General features: G+C 35.9%; 1 long non-coding RNA gene across 1 annotated transcript; it reads right to left on the bottom strand.

Moving 5' to 3' along the window:
* Positions 1 to 6,402: 6,402 nt before the first annotated feature.
* LOC140743762 (uncharacterized) lies at positions 6,403 to 14,077 on the bottom strand. The gene is made up of 4 exons (XR_012102511.1): positions 13,868 to 14,077; positions 13,663 to 13,789; positions 12,865 to 13,007; positions 6,403 to 12,770 (listed from the first exon to the last, which is right to left on the bottom strand). It is a non-coding gene; the product is annotated as an uncharacterized LOC140743762 (long non-coding RNA).
* Between the last annotated feature and the right edge of the window lie 1,268 nt (positions 14,078 to 15,345).

Genomic DNA, 15,345 nt, shown 5'->3' with positions numbered 1-15,345 from the left:
ATTTACAAATGAAATGATATTTCTTCGGACTTTTTCTACGTTTTCGTGTTGTTTTTGCACCACTTAAATGCACATGTCGTCATTGTACCGTGTAAATTTCACCATGGCAATCGGAGACGTAATGGGAAAAACCGTCAGCCATTTTACGTATGTGTGTCGTAAATACACGACACTGTCAGTTTGTTCCTTCCTTCAATTACAAGGCGGTGAGATATCTTTACTAATTCTTGACATATACATATAAAAATAGCTGTCATCATTTTTCGTGTAATTACAAGACTTAGGCTCCGTGCAATGAGGCATTAGTTTGACTAACTCCGTGGTCACCGTCCCGAATTACCGCGCTGAATATTCAACTTCAATCGACAATATAAAAAGTTCTGTATGGCCTTCATTCCTGGCCAATTAAACACAAAAAAATCTTAAGACAAAATATATTATGTTTTGTTTATGTTTAAAATTTCAAAATCAACTACGTTCTACAAAAAATATTTTTTACTTTGAAACGATTTGGAAGTAAGCGATATTGTTTGTTTAAAATAAGTTTTATAATAGGGAATATGCACATTTTTATTTTATTATTTCAAAACCACTTATTACATCGTTTTAACATAGTAAAAAATATAAAAAAAATAGTGTTTGAAATATTTTATTTAAAAATTGCTTAAATATATATTTAACACATTTGAACGCCGCCATTTTACGCGCTCTTTGAATGACGTCACGTAGCGTGATATGTATTTATATTGATGATATATGCATGCACATAAAATTATTATTTTAACGTTTTCAGGTTTCATCGCTATTTACATTACGAGAAAGGCTAAATAAGCACTTTATAAATATTTCCTAGAGTTATTGTTTTCTTTTTTATAATATAGGAGTAGCAGACGAGCATGCAGTCAACCAGATGGTAAGTGGCTACTGCCGCCCATGGACACAGATGCGCCGCTACCCCTCAGGACTAAGCTAGATTAGATAGCTAGATGGATAGCTTTCATTTTTTTAATATTGGTATTTCGAATTTTTACCGAGCAAAATACCTGGATTCATAAATATATAAATGGATAGGACGAAGGAAAATTACATACGAATGATAAATTTTAGGAAAAGCTATTCTCGTTGAATATAACTATACTTTACTAACTTAATTTGCAACTTATTTATTAAACAAAACCTTTTGCCTACTAAGGAGCGGCTATGTAAAGGCTAAAATATATCATTAACTATAAAAAAAGTTGACATCATTAAAATACTGTAAGCGCGCAGCCCTAACGCGAACTCTCGCCCAGCGCCCCTTTAGGTATATAATTCAAGGATAGGGCCGACTTTCAATACTGTATAAATCCTTAATAATTTAGTATTATAAAAAAGAATTGAAAATAATTTGGACATCCATCCTGCAATTTATTTAATAAATGAATATCGATAGAGGTATTTTGATTGTTTAGGCCAAGTACTATATCAAATCAGATCAAATCAATTTTTTTTATTCAAAATAGGTTCTTTACAGAGCACTTTTTGAATGTCAATACAACTACCACCACTTCACAAGGTGTTTCGTTATGGAGAAGAAGCGGCGAAGGAAACTCCATAACACACATCTTTTAAAAAAAATGTTTTTGACAATGTCAACTTAACGTAATGGTACATGTAGCTGGAGCTAATTCAGACCACACCGTTTTGTCAGTCAAATAATCACTTACTTTATACTCGTAGTACGCTTTTTTACATAGCGTTAGTTTAACGACGTGTTTGAACTTTTTTTCTGTGAGATTCAAAATGTGGTCGGGTATTTTATTGTAGTAGCGAATACAGTTGCCCATGAAAGATCTAGGCACCTTACATAATCTATGTTTAGGAATTGCTAAATTATTTCTATTTCTGGCATTAAAGTTATGGTGGTTACTATTTTTTTCAAACATATCAGTGTGTTTTCTTACATACATAATATTTTGATAAATTTATTGACTATGCACCGTCAATATATTAATAGTGGGAAACAGTTCTCTTAGGGACTCACCACGCCGCAGACTATATATGGACCTTATTACTCGTTTTACTCTAAACACCAAGGAAGTGTCATCAGCAAACAAAACAACCTCAGATAAATCCTTTACTACATTTGGAAAATCATTTATATAAACTAAAAATAGAAACGGACCTAGGATGGAGCCCTGAGGTACACCTATTTTAATATTAGAACTCTATTGTTTAAATAAGAATTTATCAACTTTAGAGAATTTCCCTGCATACCATAATATTGTAATTTTAACAATAAGGTTTTATGATCAACACAATCAAAAGCTATAGACAAGTCACAAAAAATACCTATAGCATCATGTGCTTGTTCCCAACAATCAAAAATATGTCGCAGCAATTGAACACCAGCATCTGTGGTAGAACGGCCTTTAGTAAAGCCAAATTGATTTTGCTGTAAAATATTATTTAGTTTAAAATGAAGCATCATTTCGTGTCAAAGGATCTTTTCAAAAATTTTACTTAGATCAGACAGTACTGAGATAGGTCTATAATTGTTGGGATCTTTAGTATCACCTGCCTTAAACAATGGAATTATTTTGCTATGTTTCATTAAATCAGGGAAACAGCCGTGATCAACACACATATTAAAAATAGTGACTAAGTAGGGAGCTAAAGTTTTAATGATTTATTTACAAACTTTTACTGACATTCCTCAAATGTCCTCTGTATTTTTAACAGTTAATTCTTTAAAAGCTTTTAATATGTCATTAATTAAAATATGCATAAATTTAAATTTAATGTGACACTGACTTAAATTCTCTTTAAGGATGGTCACTGCTTTAATTGGGGATGATTTTAAAAGTTTAGTAGTATTAAATGGTATATTCGAGAAAAAAGTTTCAAATTCTTGTGCAATTTCTTTATCTGAGGTAATATGACCGGTTAGTCTTTACTGTTAGTTAATCTGCAAGTTCGTGTTTCGGCATTAATTATTTTCCAGATTGTTTTAATTTTATTATCAGCATTTTTTATTTTATTATGTATGAACTTAGATTTAGCCGTCATACAAACTGATTTAAATATTTACGAATATATTCATTGAAGTGAGGGCTACAGTTATTCTCTTTTTCACTATAAAGCTCGAGAAAGTTTACTTCTACTTAGACGAATACCTTTAGTAGCCCATTCACAAAAACTAAGTCTAGAACTCTTTTCATAGGTACCTAACTTCAGAAAATATTTTTTTTAATTCTGTGAGCACCTTGGAGAAAAATGCAGAATATAAATTATTACCACAAGTGCTATGATTCAAATACACAAAGAATTATACAAAAGAAATATAATAATTTTATAATAATTTATGTAAAAACTCATTAAAAGGTTATTTCAATCTCAGCCAATCTCTTTGCTTGCAAAACAAGCATCAGTGGTTCATTATGTCCTAATGAACCCAAATCGAAAAGTGGACGTTGAATACCTACCTCGCCGCGCGCTCCCTCGCTTAGGAAAGTTCCAGGCGTATGTAGGCGTACTGACGCCGATCGATATTCGCCACGCAGCAGGGATGGGTAGACGCCATCCCATCCCCACCAGGCGGGAGGGTGGCATCCCGCTCCGTGCCTCACCTCCGTCGGACCCGCGCAATTATCCATAAATTAACCCGTTGCGTCGTACAGCATTACTACGTGCTCGAGTTCAATAATCACTTATCACTACTGTGACTTTAGAAATAAGTCCATAAAGTTACACGGCTGTGATAAAAATAGATATTCCATGAAAAAGCTTACTTAGATTAATTAATGATCTTACTCAATGATAAGTTTATTATGTCTATGATCTTACTCCTGTACCCTTAGTATGAGTTTTTACGTTTTTACAGCGCCCCTATAGGACTGTATCAGAACTAATTGAAAAGTATAGTAAATACGTAAACAAATACAAAACAGTATTTTTTGTAAAACGTAAAAACTCTTACTAAGGGTCCGTTCACACAGACCGGCTGGAGAGGAGAGTAGATTTTAATCACGTTGAAAATAAGAGTTTGGAGTAATTGTATTAATTTTTTTTTTGCATGTGCACCTCTTTGTCATTAAGAATGCTTGAACGCGCTTCGTGTGAAATAATAAGAGGAGCCCACCGGCTCTGACTGCGTGCTCATTCTCCCTCGCGCGACCGATCGGCTCTGATTGCGAGCGCATCCGGTTTCAGATTTTTAACAGCGGCTCTATGTGAAATAGCTGGTGGCTCCGTTCCAGCCAATCCAAGCGTATATGATCCGGTCTGTGTGAAAAGAAAAATGCGGTCCGATGCTCTCCGAGCCGGTCCGTGTGAACGGATCCTCAGGGTACAGATTTTTTTTTATAATATTGGAGTAGCAGACGAGTATACAGTCCACCTGATGGTAAGTGGTTACTGTCGCCCATGGACATCTGTTATCAACCCCAGATAGGATTAGATATTCCTACTTGAGGTCGGCCACAGATGCGCCACTACCCCTGAGGACTAAGCTGGAACGCCTCGAAAAAGTCTGTCTCCCTTACCACACCCTTCAAACCGGAACACAGCAGCGCCTAACGCTGCTGTTATAAGGTAGAAATAGGTGTGGCGGTAGTACCGTCGGAGTCAAACCACAAAGGGTTCTACCACCTTCATATCTTATCCGCTGTATTATTTTAACCGACTTCCCAAACAAAAGAGGTCTATTTGTCATGTATATTTTTATGTAACCGACTAAAGTAGCGCACTGTCATGAATTACATGAAGTATGTAGGTATAGTCCGCGCCAAACTGCTAGTCCGCTCTGAAGTTGTTGCGAGCAGATGTAATCGTACAATTTGCTATGGTGACGCGATTCATTTCTATATATAGAGCGGACTAGCAGTTTTACGCGGACTATACCACTTTCAAATATCCAGACAACCATGTTCGAACCAGATCTCAGTAGCGTGTCTATTGTTATGTAACAGCAGTAGGTGGCAATTCTAGCGGTGAGCTACCGTCGTCGAACCACGAAGTGTTAAATATATAGGTATGTAGGTGTGTACTTTGACAAAACTAAAAAAATCACACAAAAATAAATCCCCACTTTTTATATATAGTGACGCAAAGTGGAGTCCGGGAACGGGCAGAGGGAACTATTTTCCACTTGCAAGAACATATTTCAAATGAATCAAAAACACACAATAACTACGTTTTTACATTGAATATCATAACGAAGTTACACAGAATATAGTAAATTACTACATAAAAAGTCAAATATCTAATTACCATAATCTTTTTTAAGAAACTTTGCGGATTTATGTCTGCACTATATGAAAATCGCGCGTTTTTTCAAATGTGACATTCATTTGATTCTGACGTTGACACTAGACATTTGAAGGGGTGGGGTTGCCAACATAGATTAGTAATGATTACTCACTCCTTACAAGAAAATGTACCCAGTTTTGAGAATTGAAATAGTTGCGTAAAAAAGTTTTCCACGTCTCCGTGCTAAAATGTCCCTAAAATATATGAAATAATTATTTATTTATAACGTAAATTCCGCAGTATTAGTTATTTATTCGTAAATTTTCTCTAAAAATGTTTTTATTTGTCAAGAATTCAAAAAATAACTTACTAAAATAAGCCGTTTGTGGCTTCATTCAATTTCAAGGCGGCGAAGTATCTTTACTAATCTATGGTTGCCAATAAAATAATTACGTAATTATCTTAAATTACATTTGTGAAAAGAATGCAACATAAAAGGTTGCCATTTCAAAAATATTCGAGAATTTAGCTAGATTGAGAGGGTGGGAAAATAGTTGCCTGTGCCCGATTAAGGGTTAATCGTTTTTCAGCACAGAAACTTTGACATAGACACGACCAATCTGAGAGGCGCGCGGCCCGTGACTAAGATGTCATAGGCCAATTAACCCATAAATCATGTGCCAAATTTCGAACGTGTATGACTCATCTACGTCTTTATTAGTAGTATATCGATGATGTTTAGCAAAAACTCATTGCTTATTTTAATTATTTATCATGCATGTGATGTTTAGTGTGCATTGAGTCCGAGCTTCGCAAGTCGAGTATTATGTATTCTCCAATTATAACGGGAATTATATCATAGCCATCATAGAGCCATAAAGTATACCTTATACTAGACGCCCAAACCACTCTTTTTGTTATAAAGTCTTTAAAAGACACTAAATATTATCAGTTACTTCCTTAGATATATATAGAAAGCTACTTGTTACCGAGTCATCGTTATACTATTTCAGAGATGTAAGGGAAGATAGTTATTCGAATATTTTATATGAAATCGGTCTTCCATTTATACTATTCACTAATTATTTTAAGTTACTTATTATGAAGTAAGTTTATTTATAGGGAATAGGAACAAGGGCATTAAAGATCAGGCAATCGAATAAAACACTAATAGGCCTAAAATTAGTTCTATTTATTCAAATTGAATGCAGTACAGTTCTGCCAAATACAAGATTACACACTTACGACTTGATAAATAATGCATGACATACTTATTTTATAACTATAATCATGATACAATCAAAACGTTTTTATGAATTTAAGGTTAAAATTTGAGACAAAATACTAAACCCAAATTTCTTATGCACCTTTAAGGGAGACTGGTTTTATACGGATTCATGTCTTATATCGCCATAGGAAAAATCCTCCCGGGCAAATCATACCAACTGCTAGGCCAACAAGTGCTATTCGTTCCTAATTAAAAAATCCATCGTTGCCTCGGGAATCAAGTTCCAGTGACGCTATGTCGAGATAACAACTGATCCCGGCCAAATGTGGAGCGCGGCCATATCCGTCATACGATCAGTCTCCTTAAAGTTTTGTTTCCATGTAAAATAAATAAGACTAAAATGCATCCAAAATTGTAAATTAAACTAACATATTCCTGATATGGAACTAGAAGCACATAAAACCATACACGCATTAAACCATGATATTAAGGTTACGTTACTTTGGTTACAGCTAATATTATAAGTGAGAGGATAATCCATCCTAATTAATCTAAACAGTTACTCTAACACCAAGTACTTAAAAGAAGTATAAGTATTAAAATTATTTTTAAGTGTAATTCTACCAAATCATTTTACACTTTGCCGCGGCGTGAACTTCGTAAGTAGTATGCATAATTATGCATACCCACATACACCACCAAATTCTTGTCATCTATTTTCGCAAAAAATACCTTTTCATTCCCTTATCGCTACTACAAAGTCCACGAGGAATATAAACTACACGTCATGAATGACAAATACAGGTGATTAAGGAATATACAATATAATGAAACATCAATACACCTAGATTTCATAATTATTAAGACATATATTTAATCTCTAATTATATTCAATAGACACATAATATCGTAAACTACTTAAATATTAAACGTCTCTTCATTCTTGTGTAACATTAAATCTAAAAAATTGGGTTTAAATACAATAAGCAAATTTTGTGCACGTGCACCTCATATGTGAAATGTGAAGAGTGCGGAATCCTTCCAGCGCATATTTGTGTCGTATAATCTATTGCTGCAAAAAACGCAGACTCTTCTGATACGTGTGGTTGTTAAACCTTCAAGGGTGACTGGTCCTTGTTAGATTCAAATTGCCACAAGTACTTAAAAGTCTACGATGAGCGCAGCTAAGAAGCACTCGAGATGTCTAGGCTATCACCAGGATCCACGCACCTTCTTTATATGGGGTAAAGCAAATTATGTGAGCATATGATCCATCCTGATAAATCTAGACACTGATCTAACACCAAATATTTAAAAGTATTAAATATTAAAATTATATCTACGAATGATTATGAAATGTAACACTGCCCACATGCGGCGCATGGTTCGCCAAGTTGATCGTATCAGGTCTCTGAACTATTACATTCTCCTTCTCTTCTTATTTTACTAAGTATATATGGAATAAATATAAACTACACGTTTTATGAGTGAGAAATACAGGTGATCGAGAAATATACAATATAATGAAACATTAATAGAACTACTCTTAATATTATAGTTAACTCTAAACACACATCTTCTTACACTAAAGAATTTATTTCAATTATCTGTAAGTTATATTTGAGACAAAATATGAAAAAAGTCCTGGGCTGATGCTCCTATTAGTTGTGGAACCCTCAATGGTAAATAGATGTTTTAAAGGATTTTCGTTGCAATATGCACAAAAAGTGAACTGTTAAGAAATCCAACGCACAACAACTAATAGCTAACTGCTCTATGCAGTTCTAAGTTCTTACAATCAATTGGCATGGGAATCGAAGACTCTTACGATGCGTATGACTGCAGTATCCTCAAGGGTGACTGGTCCTTGTAGGATCTTAGTTGCCATAGATACCAAAGAGTGTTACGACACATGCAACTGTCGCGTTCGGTTTTTTTACGGAAATCAAAGTCTAATCCAATTTTACCACAGAAGCCAATACTTGGCAATGACCAAATGGACATACTCGTATCACATTCGAAGTTGTTTAAGTTGTTTTGATAGATAGTCGCAAAAATCAAAGACTCTTACTTCAACTGTAGTTGTAGAGCCCTCAAGGGTGACTGGTCCTTGCTGGACCTACTTTACCACAGGAAGTAGAGTCTTACAACAAATGCGAGTGTAACGCTTAGATCCTTTATAAGATTTATGCTTCGGTAGACAATACGCGAAGCAGACCATACGTGCAACATGTTCAGTGAAGAAGACTTCCTTCTATGTTACATGTAGCTACTGAGCTTCAAGGGTGACTGGTCCTTGCAGAATCTACGTTGCTACAGGTAGCATAGAAACTTACGACACAAGGAACCGTCGTGCACTCAAGACATAAGAGAATTTCCAAGAGTAACGTTAATCGTATTGATTGTTACAGGAAAAAATCTGAGGATTTTGTCGCCGCAATTTTTTTAAAAATATAGGAGTAGCAGACGTGCACGCTGTCCACCTGATAGTAAGTGGCTACTACCGCGCATGGACATCTGTAATCAACCCCAGGTAAGATTAAATTCCTACATGTGGTCGGTCACAGATGCGCCGCTACCCCTGAGGGCTAAGCTGGAATGCCTCGAAAAAGTATTTCTCCCTTACCACACCCTTCACACCAGAACAAAGCAGCGCTTAACACTGCTGTTGCTAGGCAGAAATGGGTGTGGTGGTGGTGCCGCCGGAGTCGAACTACAGAGAGTTCTACCACCTTGATTACTCCTAAACTGGGATAAATTGTCACAGAAACCAAAGACTCTTATTATAGGTGTTGCTGGAGAGCTCTCAAGGGTGACTGGTCCTTGTGGGGTCTACGTTGTCACACGAACAAAAGAGTCTTATGATAAGTGTGATTGCCACTATTTTTTTTTTTATATATTATAGGAGTAGCAGACGAGCATGCAGTCCATCTTATGGTAAGTGGCTACTGACGCCCATGAACATATGTAATCAACCCCAGAGAAGATTAGACTTCTACCTGAGGTCGACCACAAATGCGCCGCTACCCTTGAGGACTAAGCTGGAATGCCTCGGAAAAGTATCTCTCCCTTACCACACCCTTTAAACCATCATACAACAGCGCTTAACACTGCTGTTATTAGATCGAAATAGGTGTGGCGGTGGTGCCGCCGGAGTCGAACTACAGAGGGTTCTACCACCTTTAAGTAAGTCCTGGTAAGTAAGATGAAATGTATCGAACAAGTCATTCTGACTATTACGGGCGATGTGGCTATAGAGCCTTCAAGGGTGACTGGTCCTTGCTGGATCTACATTGCCACAGGAAGGTAAATAATTTTATGACAAATAAAATCATCGCGCATTGAAGAGAGATTGGCAAGTGAGATTTTGTTTGGATCAATTCTCGTAAAGATTGAAACTTTATGCTATGGGAGAGCTGCTAGACACGCAATTGACATATCTTTCGCATCTACAGAATATTCTGTAATTAATAGAGCATTCAAATTTGAGTACACTTCAGCTTTTCAGTTTTTCGAACAGTAGTTACGCGCAACAAAGACTTCCATGGCACTTGTGGTTACAGAGCCCTCAAGGGTGACTGGTCCTTGTTGAATCTTCCTTAACACAGGAACCATAGAGTCTTACGATACGTGGAACCACTGGGCTATGAAGGGAGGTTAGTATTTGCCAGAGTGACGTTATGTGGATCGACTCTCGCAGAGATGGAAGATTTTCACTTTGACAGACCAGCTAGATGCTCTAAGATTGTAAGTAATATAAATTAGAATGCTCCAATACAGCTATTTATAGATTCTCTGCATTTCAGGGTGCAGTTATTGGCGTAGTTAATAGTAGTCTGGCAAATTCATCACGTAGTATACCTATACCTCTACTTTTTGATGTTCATTTCAATTGGGAACAACTGGGAAGTTGTTACCGAAAAGGCGTTCTTATAGCCTGGGACAAATATCCTTTTGGTGTAACTGTAATAGTGACAATTATAGTCGTTTGTTCCAAACTTGTGCAACGTTTGTGCGTACCACATTGGGTTCCACTCACTAATTCTCGGTGAAATTACATTTTACTATCCTGATTTTCACTTCTAAAGATGCGAGGAATATATAAACTACACGTATAATCGATAAGAAATATAAGTGATTCAATGAAATACTTTATCATGAAATTTGCGAAACGAGTATCTAAATAGTCTTACAATATATACGTATTACTACTTTAAAACACAGAACATCTATCGTAAGTTGTATGCATTTGCAGAAACAACTCCTAAACACTAAACTATAAACTAGGTGGGTAATATAGACACGTAAGAATATGTGGGAGATAACCCTTCCCTGACTAATCTAAACACGAAGCTAAACACCAAATATTGAATTAGTATTAAAATTATTCCTAAGAACAATTAGCAAATCATCGATTATAATTGATTATATACTTCCGCCTTGTCATTATATGCCTTGTCAATCTGTCCGGTGTGTATTTTAGCCGCCTTAGTTTATCCAGTTCGATGCGAAACGATTTATACATTCCGATTAGGAGTAAGATACGATTAAGAGACGTAAGTCATACAAGTATATTAAAAATACTGGTGATTAAGAAATAGACGATGCAATTAAACACATATATACCCTCGATACTTCTATTAAACTTGTAGTAAAATGCAGTAATCTCTGCCTAATGTACGTCTACACACTAAATTCCTATAATCATTATGAATTGTTCGCGCTCTCGCTATATATTAGTTTGATATAAATATAATAAACAAAAAACACTTCTCAAAGTAAAAAAATATATAGCGTCATCTCCACGTTCTTTTCCCCTTTGTATTAAAATTTTCGACCAGTAAACCTGTGTCCTCATGGGTTCGTGACGTCAAATTTTGTATCGATGGGTTCTCAAGGATGCCGTATAAATACCACAAGAACCGACGAGGCTTATCTTAATAGAACTAAATATACTTACAGCCAAAGTGAAACCTAATTACCTGTTAAAACATTCATAAAAGTATTACATACTGATATGAAGTGCTTGTAAAATTTTAGATACAAATGAATACATTTTTTACATTTTATACATTTTTACAGTTCAATACAAAACAAATCTAAACGCCTAGTGCCGTTACGATAAATTAATAATACTCTAAATTGTTTTCTCGGTTCTTGTGAAAAATTTACATAACACAGGTTTACCTACTGTTACATTGCGTAGATTGTTTAAATTGCTTTATATGAAATATGAAAACATGATTCCTGCCCAAATATGAACGCTCTTAAAAATGTAAAGAAATATGCGCATACGCACGTTTCTAGTCAGCCAATAGAATAAAAAATAAAAAATATAGGTCGAGTATTTCCTTTTCTTTTGCAACAATACACCGTGTCCGTCAGTCATCGCTCTGCTTTAAACCAGTCTACTTTTGGGTAGGTACTTTATTCGGTCTGTGTTCTGGTGCGTTCATTTTTTCACTTGTAACGGATGTGAACATTTTATCCAGTATTCTAAAAACATTGAAAGCTATTTAGTCAGTGGAGCTATCACGGCCCTGTGGGCGTTAGGGCCCCGATAGGTCATATGCTAAACAGCAAATTCTGTTGAAAACGCTTTACTTATATCAGTGGGCTTGGTATATTACTTTGTTACATTGCAATAAACTAAACTACCTTCATCATGCTTAAGATGTTGTCGAGAATTATACACAAAAAATGACGGGAACGGCATTTGTATCATTGTCAAAAGTAAACGGAAATACAACCCACTAGGGACCGTTTGTGGAGGCCATGAGCACAGGCGGGCCTTAGCGCCGTGTGGTGCGCGCGAGCACGGTCGGGGCTCGCGCAGGCGCAGACTACTTGCGCGCGCGCGGTAGCCGCGTCGAGTAAGGCTACCGCGCCCGTGGGCGATGGGGTCGTCACATCCCTACGCCGGCTTAAGAATAAATTTCGACAAGTAGTCGACGAATTCCCTATCAATTTGTATTATAGAGAGCTCATTGTTGTCTTCAAATTAAGATAAACCGTAGCTAAAATTTCACCCTTCATTAAAACAATTGTAGAAAGTTTAGGCAATTGTAATAAATCATGAGATCAAACCATTGACGAATATCACGAACAAAGACTTATTTTGAATTTCCACAGCTGATAATCAATTGTAAATAAATACAAATTCGTAGCTTAACTATTAAGTATTACTAGGTGCCTATAGATAAATAAAATTTGTACATAAAAATGCCGCCTGAAACCCTTTTTTTCATATCTTCTCTTTTTTTCTTCACTTACCAGCTCCTCACAGGAATTCATGATCTCGTAGTAACGAGGCCTGTGTAGAAAAATTATAACTTTAAACACACATTCATTTTCTTTTTAATTATCAAATTAAATTCACTGAATTATATAATAGTTTTCGTGTTTACCTTCAAGATAGTAGTAGAAGTAGTCTTTAAAATGTAGATTCTCGACTCTCCAACTGAAGGGACCTTTGTGTTCAGATGGTTTTCGCAGGCGCCCGACCGCACGCTCGGACGGGGAGCCATACTCCTGGCCCTCTCTTCACCATCTGATACAACAGAACATATGATTATTTCAGATGAATAATTAATAATCAAGTTACTAAACACCATTTAAATTGCTTGTTTTGTATTATTTTTTCTATACATACTAAATAGCCCAGTAGAAGAATTGAAAGTTTATTATAATTAATTTTGCAATTCATTAGGTATTAGGTAAATCAACTAGAGACCACTAGATGTAGCCAGTAAAATTATTAGTATGGGCTGGTAAATGATCAATCACGAACATGGCTTCCATTTTGTTTAGCACATTGCTTGGCGCATGCGTAGTGCCACCGTTTGTTGAATTCAAAGCTTTGCGCATGCGCGGCACACGCGCATCCGCGCATGCGTAAACAATTACAAAATGGCGATTGAAGGTTTTGCCGAATATTTAGAAAGCTGAGAACTTTGATTGTATAATATTTAAACTTCACACTTTTCTCACTAAGTATTTGCGTATTGTAACAATAAGTATTTAATTATAAAACAATATTACTTTCAATAAATTTTCGGATGTTATTACACTAAAATGAAGTTAAATAAATATTACCAGAGGCACTTAGCTAGAGTGCATCGTAGATAGGTACTTACTAAAAACTCACATTGACAGGTCTGTTTTTGCGGGTTAAAATTTTAAATAAAAATGTATGATTTCCTTACCTTTAATTTATATAAATTCCATCTTGCTACGGAAAGTCTCGCTCCATTCACGCCGCTCGATGCCCGATGCTCGATGCTCGCGTAGCCTCAGCGACGGCGACAAACTCGTAGCGCAGCGTCGGCAGCACTGAAGATGATAAAACTCTTTTCACTTCACTCATTAATGAATTTTATAACTGAGTTACCTAATATAACTCTAACTTACGTTGGAAGAATTGCGAAAAATTAATTCTTTATATCCGCCATTTTGTTAGCACCAATTTATGGTACTGATACTAAAGTTCAGCTCGCGACCGACTTCTATCAAAATCACGTATAAAATGCGCACGGAAAGGGTGCGCAGCGTTTATATTGAGTTGCTTCCCCCCTTATGTATTGAACGGGTACATAGCTTTGTCTGGAGCCTGGAACCCTGCACCCGCCCGGAACGGGGGGAAAGGCTGATTGAATAACTGCGTAGTTACCCCAACTATTCGTTCTCACTCAAAATAAAATCGAGTTGTAGATTTTCGTGAAATTATCAATTATGGACTTGCAATTATTATTTTCATCTAAAAATACAAGAACAAAACACAACCCTTTTTTTCTACAGCTCTATACCTCTTTTAAGCGAGCGAGTAATAGTACTAAATACGGATATGATTATGAATATTAACAACAAACAAAGTTGATAGTGGGCTACCGGGAAGCTCCATCATCATCACCAATACCGGTAATACCGGAGCACTGTATTAAGGTCACACTTATTTATAAATTTTCAAATTAACCGGCATAGTTTATCGAAAATCTAAATTGAGAGGGATTTTGAATTTGCTTAGCACCATAGTAGTCAACAAATTCAAAAAATCTGAAGGGGTGATATACAGCTAAACATGTTTGAGTTAACTACATAAGGGTCCGTTATATGTCTGGCAAAGGGCCTGCTCGAGGGTCGTGTTATCGATTGGGACATTGCAGACGTTGATTTACGAAACCATGGCCAAGGTTGTAATCGTTGGACTTGAACTTGAAATAAAATTATTTTGGCGGTTTCCTTGACATTATTCACCGAAGGTTCACTTGTGAATATAAAAAGTGTTCAGCAGTTCAACATTTTTTACAATATTGAGTGCTGATATATAAATATAATATTTATTTTTAAAGTTGAAATTTTGATTTTTAAGGTTTCGAACCTAAAGGGAAATAATTGGCCAATTACGAGTGGAACTCGCACATTGAGGCTTCCGTACTATCAAATGTTGTTTTTTTTTATATTTATGGTGAAAATGCCAAAGTGTACTCGTATGTAACCTCAGAACATGCTAGTCATTGTTCTGAGTATGAAATAATGCAACAACAAAAAAAAAAGAAAATATATTGTATTTCTATTATTTGTAATTTGTAAACAGAATGTAAAATTTTCAACTGTCTTCCTAGTACGGTTTAACAGTTAATTGAAAAATACTAGTTCGTGGCATGGAGGCCCCTTTTTAATAACAAACTTTATTTTTTTAGATTTGTTGTTAAATTCTAAAATCTTCAAAATAAATGGGGATCGTCATGCAAGAAACTTTCAACGTTGTTCGCTTTGTTTAACTAGTGTTATCGTTCTAGTTAAGAGAGCAAGACGCAAACCACTTGGGGTTGAATACAGATGGGATTTGGGGACAGTGATCATTTACCAAAAGATAAACTGCACGCTCA

Source organism: Epargyreus clarus, unplaced genomic scaffold, assembly GCF_041222505.1.
Source record: "Epargyreus clarus isolate Ecla_fem2 unplaced genomic scaffold, WU_Ecla_fem_2.2 ptg000007l, whole genome shotgun sequence".
Taxonomy (NCBI): Eukaryota; Metazoa; Arthropoda; class Insecta; order Lepidoptera; family Hesperiidae; genus Epargyreus; species Epargyreus clarus.
The sequence above is the reverse complement of the archived record's forward strand: the minus strand, read 5'-3'. Positions and strand labels throughout refer to the sequence as shown.